At 40.2% G+C, this 12,581-nt stretch overlaps 1 pseudogene; it reads left to right on the top strand.

Annotated features, from left to right (window-relative positions):
• Positions 1-7,963, top strand: part of LOC131041952 (NAD(P)H-quinone oxidoreductase subunit K, chloroplastic-like) — a 38,480-nt pseudogene extending 30,517 nt beyond the window's left edge.
• The last annotated feature ends 4,618 nt before the right edge of the window (positions 7,964-12,581 follow it).

Below are 12,581 nucleotides of genomic sequence, written 5' to 3'. Positions count from 1 at the left end.
CATCTCTTCTCCTACCACAATATCCTCTTCAAAACTCAGAAATGTTTATTGAAAGTGTTTGCCTTCTGCTCTCATTGTGTGGATTAGGTTGCCAAATCTCCACTTGCCTATACCACTTTACGGTATATTTCTACTATATTTTGCAAGAACAACCTAATCTTAGCCGCATTTACCTGGGTCCAAGATTTGGTGGCAGCACCCACTCGTCTCACCTCTACTAGCACCTTTACTTCTCCCTCTAGCAGTGATGAGGTTGAAGGTAGGTCATCATCTCTATAAGAGTCTAGAGGTTTACTCATTTCGATCAAGAGTTGTTTATATTGCCCAAGTTATGCCTTAAGCTCCATATTTGAGGTGTGCTCCTTTTCAACGCACCCTCTAACAACACTTGTGGCTAGCTCCAAAGTATCTAGCTCTCCCCACTTGGTTTGCTTACCCAAATTTACCTGGGATATTTGATACTTGGGAGAAACCTGTCCTTCAACTTCGTGTGGAATTGCCACATCTGCAATCACCTGACCAAAATCTATTTTTGACAAATGATGGATGGTTTTTAGCTTTTTATCTTTTGGTGGTTCCTCAATGATTACTTGTTGTAGAGTGACCTTTGGGAGTTATGATTTTCTATTTTTTTTCTCGAAGGTAAACTCCAACCATTATGGTATATCTACATCTTTATCACCCTGATGTGACACTACATCTGCAGTTATGACATGAACCTCTGCCTGCACCTCTGCTTCCGTTTGCCCAGGGTCTTAAGGTGGTATAACTTGACGAGCTAAATTGGCATGGAGAGTTTGTTGTTTGTGTAACTCTCCTAGTTTTCCACTGACCTCCTCGTTGAATTCCATTTCTTCATCACTTAGCTCTATTTCTCCTTGCCTGGTGGCTATTTCCTTCAGAAGGTCCTCTTGATCTTGAGGAGTTAGAATCAATCTTTCATTCAATATGTCTTCTGCCTCATCCCCTTTGCCTTCTAGCAGTCGTTGTTGCTCAAGATCCTCTTCTTCTTGATCAGAATTAGACTTGATGTTTCTAACTTTCATTCCTTCATGGGTAGATGTGAATCCTTGCACTCCAGGTTGTCTTGCAGATATATTGACTAATGGTGGTGTAGGAGCAGTGGTGCCTAGAGCGTTTGTGTCATCTGTCGAAGGTGGCTGACCGGGTATCTCCTCAGTAGCTTCTACATTCTCTTCTTGTTCTTTTTTACCCTCTCCTTTAGTACTCCCTATGGTCATCCTTGGTGGAAGAAATTTGGCCAGTGGTACTGCTCCTAATCCATCAGTCACTCCTAGGTCTGCAGTCTTTTTCAATAGTTCAGACTCCCTCATATTCTCTTGGAGTTTCTTCAATAAGTCCTCAGTGCTTTCTTGAGGCTTGTCTTCTTCACCTGGGTTGGTGGACGTATTTTTCCTCGAGGCTAACCTTGTATTTCGAGCATATTCCTTATGGCCCCTTGACTATGGTACCCTTGAGGTGGGTTCCTTCTATTTTGTCTTTGAGACACTGGGCCTTACCCTCTGGTTTAACCATTGTTTAGTCCTATTGATGACCACTTGGGAGACCTTCTCCATATTTGTATCTTTGTTTGCAGATGAATTTTATTGGGGAGAGGGGCCTCTTATCTATCCCTGATTGCCTATAAACTAGGTCAAGTAACTCTCCATCATCCATCAGGTATTTAGGAAGGTTAGTCTCAATCCCGAAATCTCTCAGCTGTAGGACAGATAACCTATTATATTTCTTCTCCCTAACCTCAAAACTATCTTGTAAGTTGGCCCAAAATTCCTCCAAGCTAGGCCTGTGCCCCTCATATGCCTTCGACTTAGCTTGTTTAATTTTCTCGTAGGGATCATAGAACTCCCTAGCATGGTCATACTCCTTCAAGCTCAAATCTTGGAGCTCTTGTTCTACTAACTTTGCCACCTGTATTTTAGAACATGCAAAGCATCCAATAGATATTGAGAAATTGATACCCGTTTTATGTTTTGAGGACAACAATGACTGGAGGCCCATAAGCTGCCTCACATACTCCAGAAAGATTATCTGATCATTATAGTACTGGGGTAGGAGCATTAGGTTACCTGTGAATCCACTAACCCTTATGTAAGTAGAGCATGGTTTTTGGATAAACCAACATGCCCACTCTCAGATGATAGCCATGGCCTCTAGGCTAATCCGATATCCTTAATCTCCTGTCAATTTGATTATTATTGAAAAGATGAAAGCATCATTAACTCTCTGCAAGTGAGTCTTGGCATTGGCTAGAGTGAGTTGAGGATAATACCACCATATCTTCTTTTGTCCTTCCTCCTCTCCCAATTGGCCATCTACCTGTAGTCCTGGAAACTTTCTATCCCTAGCAGCTACCCGGATGACATATGAAGTGAAAAAGAACTTCTGGGTATGTTGAACTTCCTTCAGCTATTTAAAGATATTATCTGAAAGGATATGTGGCTAGTCAAAGTATTGTTTCCCTATTAAAATGGTGGTCATGAATTGGAACATCCATGACTTAAAATCCTTACAATCCAGCTTGCCAAAGGCCCTACTAAGCATAATGATTAAATCTCTTTGAGGCTCTTTGAAATTTGCCCTCAGGATCTTTGTTACCTTAAGACCCATCTTTCTTTCTTCTTCTAGCTCGTTTGTATTCATGTGCCTCTTGCTGGCTGATATTTTGTCATTCCATGCTTTTAAGGCCTCTTTTTTAATTAATAGAAATACTTCCTCCCTGGTTGGGATTCCAAAGATGAACCCCAACATATCTGGAGATAAGTCTATGACCATCTTTCTTTGTGCATTTGTGCACTTTCTAGTTTCCAGGTTATAGAATGGGGTTATGGCCATTATGAACTCTACTGCCTATAACGACTGTGGGAAGACAATAGCCTCCACTAAGCTGGATCTCTTGATTCTCTTGTGGAGGGCCTCCAGACTAGGTTTGTCCAGTTGAGTCTTGATATCCTCAATTTCTATATGGCCTATTTTGACAGTGATGGGTAGCTAAATGGTTGATGTGGTTATACCTGTAAAGGAGCTTGCTAGTTAGAACTAAATCTCATTGGTTATGGATAACTACACTTCCTCTCTTTTTGTATTTTTATGGTTTAAGATTCTCTGGGAAATAAAATGCGAAGTGTAAAGGGAAACAAGAAAATAACAATAAAGACCAATATAATGAAAACTTAATGAACTACTCAATTAGTTCCCTGCAATCCATGCAATTATCAAATATTATCCAAGTTTGCATTCAACAATAGACCTCCAGAAAACCTGCAAAATCATCAATTTCACAAATCTATGGAAATAAAATCATCAACAATATGACCTATCACAATAGTTCTCATACACAAATGACATGCACAATATGATTCATAAAGTGATAGACAAAAAAAGATTAAACCACGTTGCTAACTCCTAATAATAGATGTTACCAAATTACATAGAACAATTTGGTAGAATATAAACATAGATCACGTAGATCAGGCAATCTATAAGATGCTTTTCTTATTAATATCCATGAATGTGTAACAAAATAACTCAAACTTCTTAATCAATCTGCAAAATATTCTAAAATCTCTAACTAGGCCACAAATCATCAATTTGGGACCCTTACAAATGAATCCAACTTCTCAATTTATAGAAGTTCTTTACCCTACTATCTAGGAAATAACTCTATTCTAAATTAAGAACTGGCCCTAGGAGTCGCAGTTAACTTGCAAGTTTCTCCCTTAACACTCCACTTAACAACTACAAAAAATGGGGATTACATGAGCACTATGAAGACCCTGCTAGGTGAGCCACATTTTTATAATCATGCAGAATTTCACTCAAAATTGGAACTCAAGTAGGAGCCGCAATTTAAAATACAAGAAAAAAAGATTTGCTATCTTTAGCAATTGTGTGCTTATCCTTTATTTCTTGGTAAAATCTTTATAATTTTTTATTATACATGCAACTGCTTGGACTGGAGGATTAGCTACATGCTTAGTTCTAAATTTACATTTCTTCAAAATCTCATCTGCATGTGCTCCCTATTCCTCTAACTCCTTCACCATGTTAGCCACCTCCTAACATTGAGTGATCAGATATGCGTATTTGTCCATAAGGGCGACATCAAACTGGGCCGTGGATCCTAAGTGTTGTGCCTCATATGCATCCCACTGATTCAAAACTTGTTGCTGGTCCATTATTCCCGCATCAGCTATTCAGAGGCCAAAAGGTCCTAGCATATTCATTACAAAACTCTTGTATGACAAAATTTCCTTGAGGAGAGGGTCCCGAATCTTAGTCATATCCTTGATATATTGCTGAAACATTTCGATCTTCAACTCTAGGATGTATACATAAGACTGCAAGTTTTTATAACTATCACCTCCTAAGAGGTCTTCTTTTATTACCATCTCTTCTCCTAGCCACAATATCCTTTTGAAAACTCGGAACTGTTTATTGAAAGTGTTTGCCTTCCACTCCCATTGTGTGGAGCAGGTTGCCAAAGCTCCACCTGCCTATACTACCTTACGATATATTTCTACTGTATTTTGCAAGAAGAACCTAATCTTAGCCGCATTTACCTGGGTCCAAGATTTGGCGGCAGTAGCCACTCGTCTCATCTCTACTAGTGCCCTTTCTTCTCCCTCTAGCAGTGATGAGGTTGAAGGTAGGTCATCATCTCTATAAGAGTCTACAGGTTTACTCATTTTGATTAGGAGTTGTTTATATTGCCCAAGTTGTGCCTTAAGCTCCATATTTGAGGTGTGCTCCTTTTCAATGCACCCTCTGACAACACTTGTGGGTAGCTCCAAAGTATCTAGCTCACCCCACTTGGTTTGCTTACCCAAATTTACCTGGGATATTTGATACTTGGGAGAAACTTGTCGTTCAACTTCATGTGGAACTACCACATCTGCAATCACCTCATCGGAATCTATTTTTGACAAATGATGGATGTTTTTTAGATTTTTATCCTTTGGTGGTTCTTCAGTGATTACTTGTTGTAGAGTGACCTTTGGGAGTTTCGCTTTTCTCTTTTTCTTCTTGAAGGTAAACTCCAGCCATTGTTGTATATCTACATCTTTATCACCTTGATGTGACACTACATCTGCAGTTATGACATGAACCTCTACTTGCTGCTCTGCTTCCATTTTCCCAGGGTTTTGAGGTGGTATAACTTGATGAGCTAAATTGGCTTGGAGTGTTTGTTGTTTGTGCAACTCTCCTAGTTTGCAACTGACCTCCTCATTGAATGCCATTTCTTCATCACCTGGCTTTGTTTCCCCTTGCCTGGTGGCTATATCCTTCAGAAGGTCCTCTTGATCTTGAGGAGTTAGAATCAATCTTTTATTCAATATGTCTTCTACCTCATCCCCTTCGCCTTCTAGCAACCATTGTTGCTCAAGATCCTCTTCTTCCTGATCAGAATTAGACTCGACGTTTCTCACTTTCATTCCTTCATGGGTAGATGTGAAGCCTTGCACTCTGAGTTGTCCTACAAATATATTGACTAATGGTGGTGTAGGAGCAGTGGTGCCTGGAGCATTTGTGGCATCTGTCAAAGGTGGCTGAGCGGGTATCTCCTTAGTAGATTCTACATTCTTTTCTTGTTCTTGGGTACCCTCTCCTTTAGTTCTCCCTATGGCTGTCCTTGGTGGAAGAATTTTGGCCAGTGGTACCGCTCCTAATTTGTTGGTTACTCCTAGGTCTATAACCTTTTTCAACAGTTCAGACTCCCTTATCTTCTCTTGGAGTTTCTTCAATAAGTCCTTAGTTCTTTCTTGAGGCTTGTCTTCTTCACTTGGGTTGGTGGATGTATTTTGCCTTGAGGTTAACCTTTTCTTTTGAGCATACTCCTTATGGCCCCTTGACTGTGGTAACCCTAAGGTGGATTCCTTCTATTTTGTCTTTGAGACACTGGGCCTTATGCTTTGGTTTAACCATTGTTTAGCCCTATTGATGACCACCTGGGAGACCTTCTCCATGTTTGTATATTTGATTGCAAACCATTTTAGTTGAGAGAGGGGCCTCTTATCTATCCCTAATTCCCTATAAACTAGGTCAAGTAACTCTCCATCATCCCTCAAGTCTGTAGGAAGGTTAGTCTCAATCCCGAAATCTCTCACCTATGGGACAGATAACTTGTTATAGCTCTTCTCCCTAACCTCAAAACTATCTTGTAAGTTGGCCCAAAATTCCTCCAAGCTAGGGTTGTGCACCTCATATGCCTTTGACATAGCTTGTTTAAGTTTCCCCTAGGGATCATAGAACTCTGTAGCATGGTCATACTCCTTCAAGTTCAAATCTTGGAACTCTTGTTCTACTTTTTGCCACTTATATTTTAGAACATGCAAAGTATCCAATAGATACTAAGAAATCGATACCTATTTTATGGTATGAGGACAATAATGATTAGAGGCCCACAAGATGCCTCACATACTCCAACAAGATTATTCAATCATTACAGTACTGGAGCAGGAGCATTGGGTTACTTGTGAATCCGCTAACCCTTATGTAAGTAGAGCTTGGGTTTTGGATAAACCAACATGCCCACTCTCGGATGATAGCTAGAGTGAGTTGAGGATAATACCCCTATATCTTCTTCTGTCCTTCTACCTACAGCCCTAGAAATTTTCCAGCCCTAGCAGCTACCCAGATGACATATGAAGTGAAAAAGAACTTCTGGGTATGCTGAACTTCCTTCATCTGTTTAGAGATATTGTCTGAAAGGATCTGCAGCCAGTCAAAGTATTGTTTCCCTAATAAAATGGTGGTCATGAATTGGAACATCCATAGCTGAAAATGCTTACAATCTGGCTTGCCAAAGGCCCTGCTAAGCATAATGATTAAATCTCTTTGAGGCTCTTTGAAATCTGCCCTGAGGATCTCTATTGCCTTAAGACCCGTCTTTATTTCTTCTTCTAGCTAGTTTGTATTCATGTGCCTCTTGTTGGCTGATATTTTGTCATTCCATGATTTTAAGGCCTCTTCTTCAATTAATAGAAATACTTCCTCCCTGGTTGAAATTCCAAAGACGAACCTCAGCATATCTAGAGACAAGTCTATGACCGTCTTTCCTTGTGCATCTGTTCACTTTCTAGTTTCCGAGTTATAGAATGGGGCAATGGCCATTATGAACTCTGGTGCCTCTAATGACTATGGGAAGATAATAGCCTCCACTAAGCCATATCTGTTGATTCTCCTGTGGAGGGCCTCCAGACTAGGTTTGTCCAGTTGAGTCTTGATATCCTCAATTTCTATGTGGCCTATTTCCATATCGGTCACCCATCTGACTTGATCTTCTAGTTTTGAAACGTAGACCTGTCCTTGATAATGATACTTCATGGTGGTTGGGAGTCTATCAATTTATTTGCCTCTTTTGTTGGAGGATGAGTCCATCTATCCACTCGAACCTGCAAGCAAAACACAAATCTTCAGTCTCCAAAAATAGGCATAAACTTTAATTTTCTTTGGGACTTTGGGGTCTCGGGCTAGGCACAAGGGGAGAAGGCTCAGAACTCTGGGGCTTTGAGGTTTTGAGGTTAGGTGTATGCAAAAAGCACCCAAAACTCTAGGGTTCCAGGCTCATGGAATGTGGTGATCCAGAACTCTGGGGTTCCAGGGTGATGGAATTAAAAACACTCGAAACTTTGGGGTTCGGGGATTATGGAATGGAAAGGCACCCGGAACTCCGGGGATCTGGGGTGGTGGAAATGTCAACAACATGGAACTTCGGGGATCCGGGGTGGTGAAAATGGAAACCACCCGGAACTTCAGGGATCCGGGATGGTGGAATCAAAAGGCACCCTCAGACTTTGGGGATCTGGGGTTCCAGGGTGATGGAAATGGGGGCCGCCTAGAACTCCAGGGTTCTGGGCGCAAAAACAAGGGCACAAGGGCACGTGAAAACAAACAAAACACAAACAAACAAGCAAAACAAAAAGGGAAAGGAGAACTAACCTAAAAAAAACACAACAAGGGCAAGAACATTCACCAACTAGGGAGGAGGAGCTTTGAATGCATAAAATGAACTTAAAAAACCTATCATCTCTATTTATAGCCTCCTGAACCTGTCCGTATGAAAACCATAAACTCGACCTCGGGACTTTGGGGTCCCAAGGTCCTGAGCTCAACAAAAGAACAAGAACACCCTACCCCGGAACTCTGGACGTTTGGGGTTCCAAAGTGATGAATACTAGGAGGGGGGGTGAACAAATCGGTTAGCACACATGCAAACCAAATAGCAAATAATGCATTCACCAACAGAAGCACAAACACCATAACACAAGAGATTTCGACATGGAAACCCAAATGGAAAAAACCATGGTGAGATGAAACTCACAAGTAACTATCTACAGAATAGGAACCAAACTGGTTAAGGTCATACAATGTTCTTTACCAGAACAGATCCTGTTAGGAATCTCAATCTTTGTTAGGAGATAAGTCCGATTAAAGACTACCTTGCTAGAGGATTTTAGATCCACAGATGTGAACCACCTTATTAGAGGATTTACAAAAGGCTTTTGGGCCTACCCGGTTAAGGGCTTCAAACTTGTAGAAGATGTGAGTAATCAACAAGTGAGTGATCTAGCAAATAGCACATATCGCTTGGTTAGATCCTTGATAGCTCGTTCCTAATGCATTCCAACATTACTTCAGTCTTCAACACATTCACACTCTATCTATCTTCCATAGACCTGAACTTGTCTTCTATGTTCTCTCTTACAAAATCTCATCAACCACTTTAAATCCTAGCAACAACCTAAAACCCTAGACATGATGTCCTTATAAAGGAATCTGATTTCATGTCGGTCCAATAGGATTACAATACAATTTACTAGGTTTAATGCATCTAGACATATTCTATAACATGACACAAAAAGCATCGTTAAAGTGTCAGCACCGCCAAACAATCAGTGGATGGTAACTCATCACAGAGTATTACCAGTTCATACAAAATACCAATTTAAGAAAAATACCAGTTGTCAATTTGACAAAAAAGAAGACAGAGAAATATGAGTTGTGCCACTTCATTCCTTCATATCGCTTGAGATCCTCAAACCGCTTGGGTTCTTCATACCACTTCAAATCGATAAACACTTTTTGCAAAACACCAATAGTCTAAAGACTACAATACATCATACTAGTTGGAACAAATACCGGTTGAGCTTTAACTCATACATACAAAAAGTGATCTCAAATCAAGTGTGTGTCCATCAATGACAATCACAGCATCAATCATCAAAAATGCCAACAATCTCCCCCTTTGGCATTCATGGCAACACTTAGGAAAATTTTGACATCTAAGTGTTTTACAAAAAAAATATGCCATAATCAAAATTACTCCCCCTAATCATATATACTATCCCTTTTGTAGAAAATACAATGTATACTACTCCTTAACATAAATAACATGAAAGTATACATCAAAACATTCAAAATTTATACTTCTCCCCCTTTGCCAACAATGACAAAAGTATTGCAAACTAACCCCTATTTCATTAAAATAATAAGTGTTTATGACAGTAAAGAGTAAAACTTGTCAAAAACTGATTTAAAGTCCTGCAAAAATTGCTTCATGGATAAGGACCATGAGTCAAGTAGGGAGGTGGCCACCTCTTTCTTTGTTTGCATCTAGGAGACCTATTCTTCTATGGCATCTATCATGCTCATCTCTTGAGTGACCATTAGGGCATCAAGATTTAGGTAGCATTTCTGGAGAATTTGTAGCCTTGGTAGTAGGACCAGTTGAAGTTCCTGCAAATTTCATGTCCGGTTGCTTATCTCTGCCTCTAGTCTTGCAGACTGTAGTTGAAGCCGGTGAATAGTTTGTCCATATGTGGAAAAGAAATCATATGGCATCTTGAAGGTGCTAATAAATGACTGCATATCAGATTGCAGTTTGTTCTTCTGAGTGAGTACATCATCACAAAATAAATGAGGCTGGCAAATCTTGCTAAGTAGTAGATTTCTCTCATTCATTTCATCTCTAATGTCTTTTTGTGCCTTCTGGAGATCAGACCGGAGCTTTGTTAGCTTTTTCACTAGGGTGGTGTCCAGAGCCTTTTGATGTTCCTTCTTGGCATTGGCTTCTACGACCTCTTCCATGCTTTGTACCTGGTCTTCTACAACTGAGCATAGGAACTTCAATTGTGCAAGTGAGGAATCGGTACTGGGATGGTTCGTACCGGGTATCAAACTGGTAAGTGTTTCCACCGCAGCTTGGATAACATCTTCCTCCTTTTTCCTCCTTAGAGCATCCAATCACTCTTGAACAGGCTTAATGCTCTGCAACAGCTCTGATTCTTTTGCAGACTGGAGGTGAATAGGACTGGTGATGCCAACTGGTTTAGCCTGACTACCGGTTTCCATTGGAGTCTCCACCTGTGTACTCTTTTCCACTGCTTCCTTGTCCTTGGCTTTTTGCTAGTCTTCTTGATCCTTCCTCTACTCCTCTTCTTCTTTCTTTCTTTTCTCTTCTTCTTGTCTCTTCTCTTCATCTTTTCACTTCTTCTCTTCTTCATCCTTCTTCTTCTCCTCTTCCTTCTTCCTCTTTTCCTCTTCCTGTTTCTTCTCTTCCTCTTTCTGCTTCTCCTCTGCTTTCTTTTCCTCTTCCTTCTTCTTCCTCTCTTCCTCTTGTTTCTTATTTTCCTCTTCTTTTCTCTTCATCTCCTCTTTTTTTCTTTTATCCTCTTCCTCTTTCTTCTTTTTCTCCTCTTTTCTCTTATCTTCTTCCTCTTTCCTCTTTTCCTCTTCTTTTCTCTTATCCTCTTCATCTGTCTGTTTCTTCTTTTCTACTTCCTGTTGCTTCTTTTCTTCTTCTGCCTTCTTTTCCTATCTTTTTCCTTCTGATGGTGTATCCTAAGTAACATTTTCACCATCTAAGGCATCAACATCAATGGGGTCCATTTGTTCTGTGACCAATTCTTCTTCACTATTATACACCTCATCCGGTTTGCCAGTTTCCGGTTCTCGCTCAACTTTTTTGTTGGCTTTAGCTACTTGATGCATCTTAAGAGCTTCTTGAGCATGAGTATGTGTATCTTTGATCGCTTCATTACCCTTTCCTTCTAGTAACAGGGGTCTTCTTCTTCTCATGAAGAAGAGGCCTTTGTATTTATTCATAACTTCGAAAAGTTCTAAATTTGATACATTAGGAAAATGTTGAGCAAATATTTCTTTCCTCATTTCCAGTTCTTTTTCTACGGCAATGCACCAGTTATTGTCTAAAGAATTATACAAAGAATCCGGTGTCTCGGATCTAATTTCTGAAGGCGACCGATCATTAACACACAAATACTTAATGATTTCCTATTCAACTTCTTCCTTTTCTTCATCATTGAAGTCATCAAAACAATCAATTAAATCATTCAACACTTTTCTCCTAATATTCTTTATAGTTCTTTGACAACATGTCAAAGGTTTGTAAGAAGAAATGTCAATATTTACCGGTGCGGATGATGTCAGTTCATTCTTTTTCTTTTTCTTTGTTTGCCTAGTCTTCTTCTTAGGCAGTTCTTCTGACACAGTTTCTTCTGAGTCAGGTGTATTGTTTTTTTTCTTCTGCTTCCTCTCAAAGACTTTTGTAGGTGCCACTTTTGGTTTCTTCTTAACTGGTGACCGCTTGGTCACTTTGGGACTGGCTGTAGTAACCGGTGTCGATGTTGAAGGCACTGGCTTTCCTTTCTTTTCTGAGGGTTTTGCAACTGATGTAACCCTTTCCAAATAGGTGCCAGTTCTCTTTGCCTTAGGACCAAGGGGTGAGGTGATTAGGGTAGAAGCATACCCATCCAGCATATCATTCATTACTTCATAGCCCATAGGCTCTACTTCTTCCTGTCTAGGTTCAACAACCTCCATTATGGATTCTTCCACTTTGATGGTGAAGCAGATGTCTTCCTCATAATTTTTGACTAAATCACTGGATATCCTTATCCTTTGGCTCATCTTGCGTCTGAACTCATCAAAGTATTTGTTCAGTGCTTCCAGATAGCCGGTTCCAACTGCTTGTAGGCTCTCCTTGATTTGTTTTGTCACCGGTTGGTTGGCAGACCACTGAATGTCACCTACTCCTAGAAAGTAGCCTTGGAAGTAAAAGAGCAACACAACCAGTAGTTGTCTGAACTTGAATCTCAGTGCATTGTCCTATTTGATTGACTTAAGATTCAACATAAGTTGTCTTTCAATACAAATGCATAGATCAAACGATGCATCTTCCTTGATCATCCTGTAAGCGGCATTTACCGTTGCAGCAGAGACATAATTAATTCTGCTAGCAGAGAATGTCTGGTAACCTATCACCATGCAGGCATACTTGAATAGATCATCCTTGATTGAGTTGACGGTCATACCATGTGAGTCACTCACTGAACCGGTGAGCTTCGACATTTCAGTCTTGCTAACCTTCCTTAGGGTTGGCACTTCCCCTATATTGTAGAAACCGGGGATGACATGAATCGCTTCCAGTGTGATATCATGTGTCCGCTCTAGGTACATCTTGTCACCGTGTATCCTACTTAGAATAATGCGAATGTGATCATCCAAAAATTCTTCAAGAAAGTAAACTGCATTTTGAAGTTTCT

Source organism: Cryptomeria japonica, chromosome 7 (assembly GCF_030272615.1).
Source record: "Cryptomeria japonica chromosome 7, Sugi_1.0, whole genome shotgun sequence".
Lineage (NCBI taxonomy): Eukaryota > Viridiplantae > Streptophyta > Pinopsida > Cupressales > Cupressaceae > Cryptomeria > Cryptomeria japonica.
The sequence above is the reverse complement of the archived record's forward strand: the minus strand, read 5'-3'. Positions and strand labels throughout refer to the sequence as shown.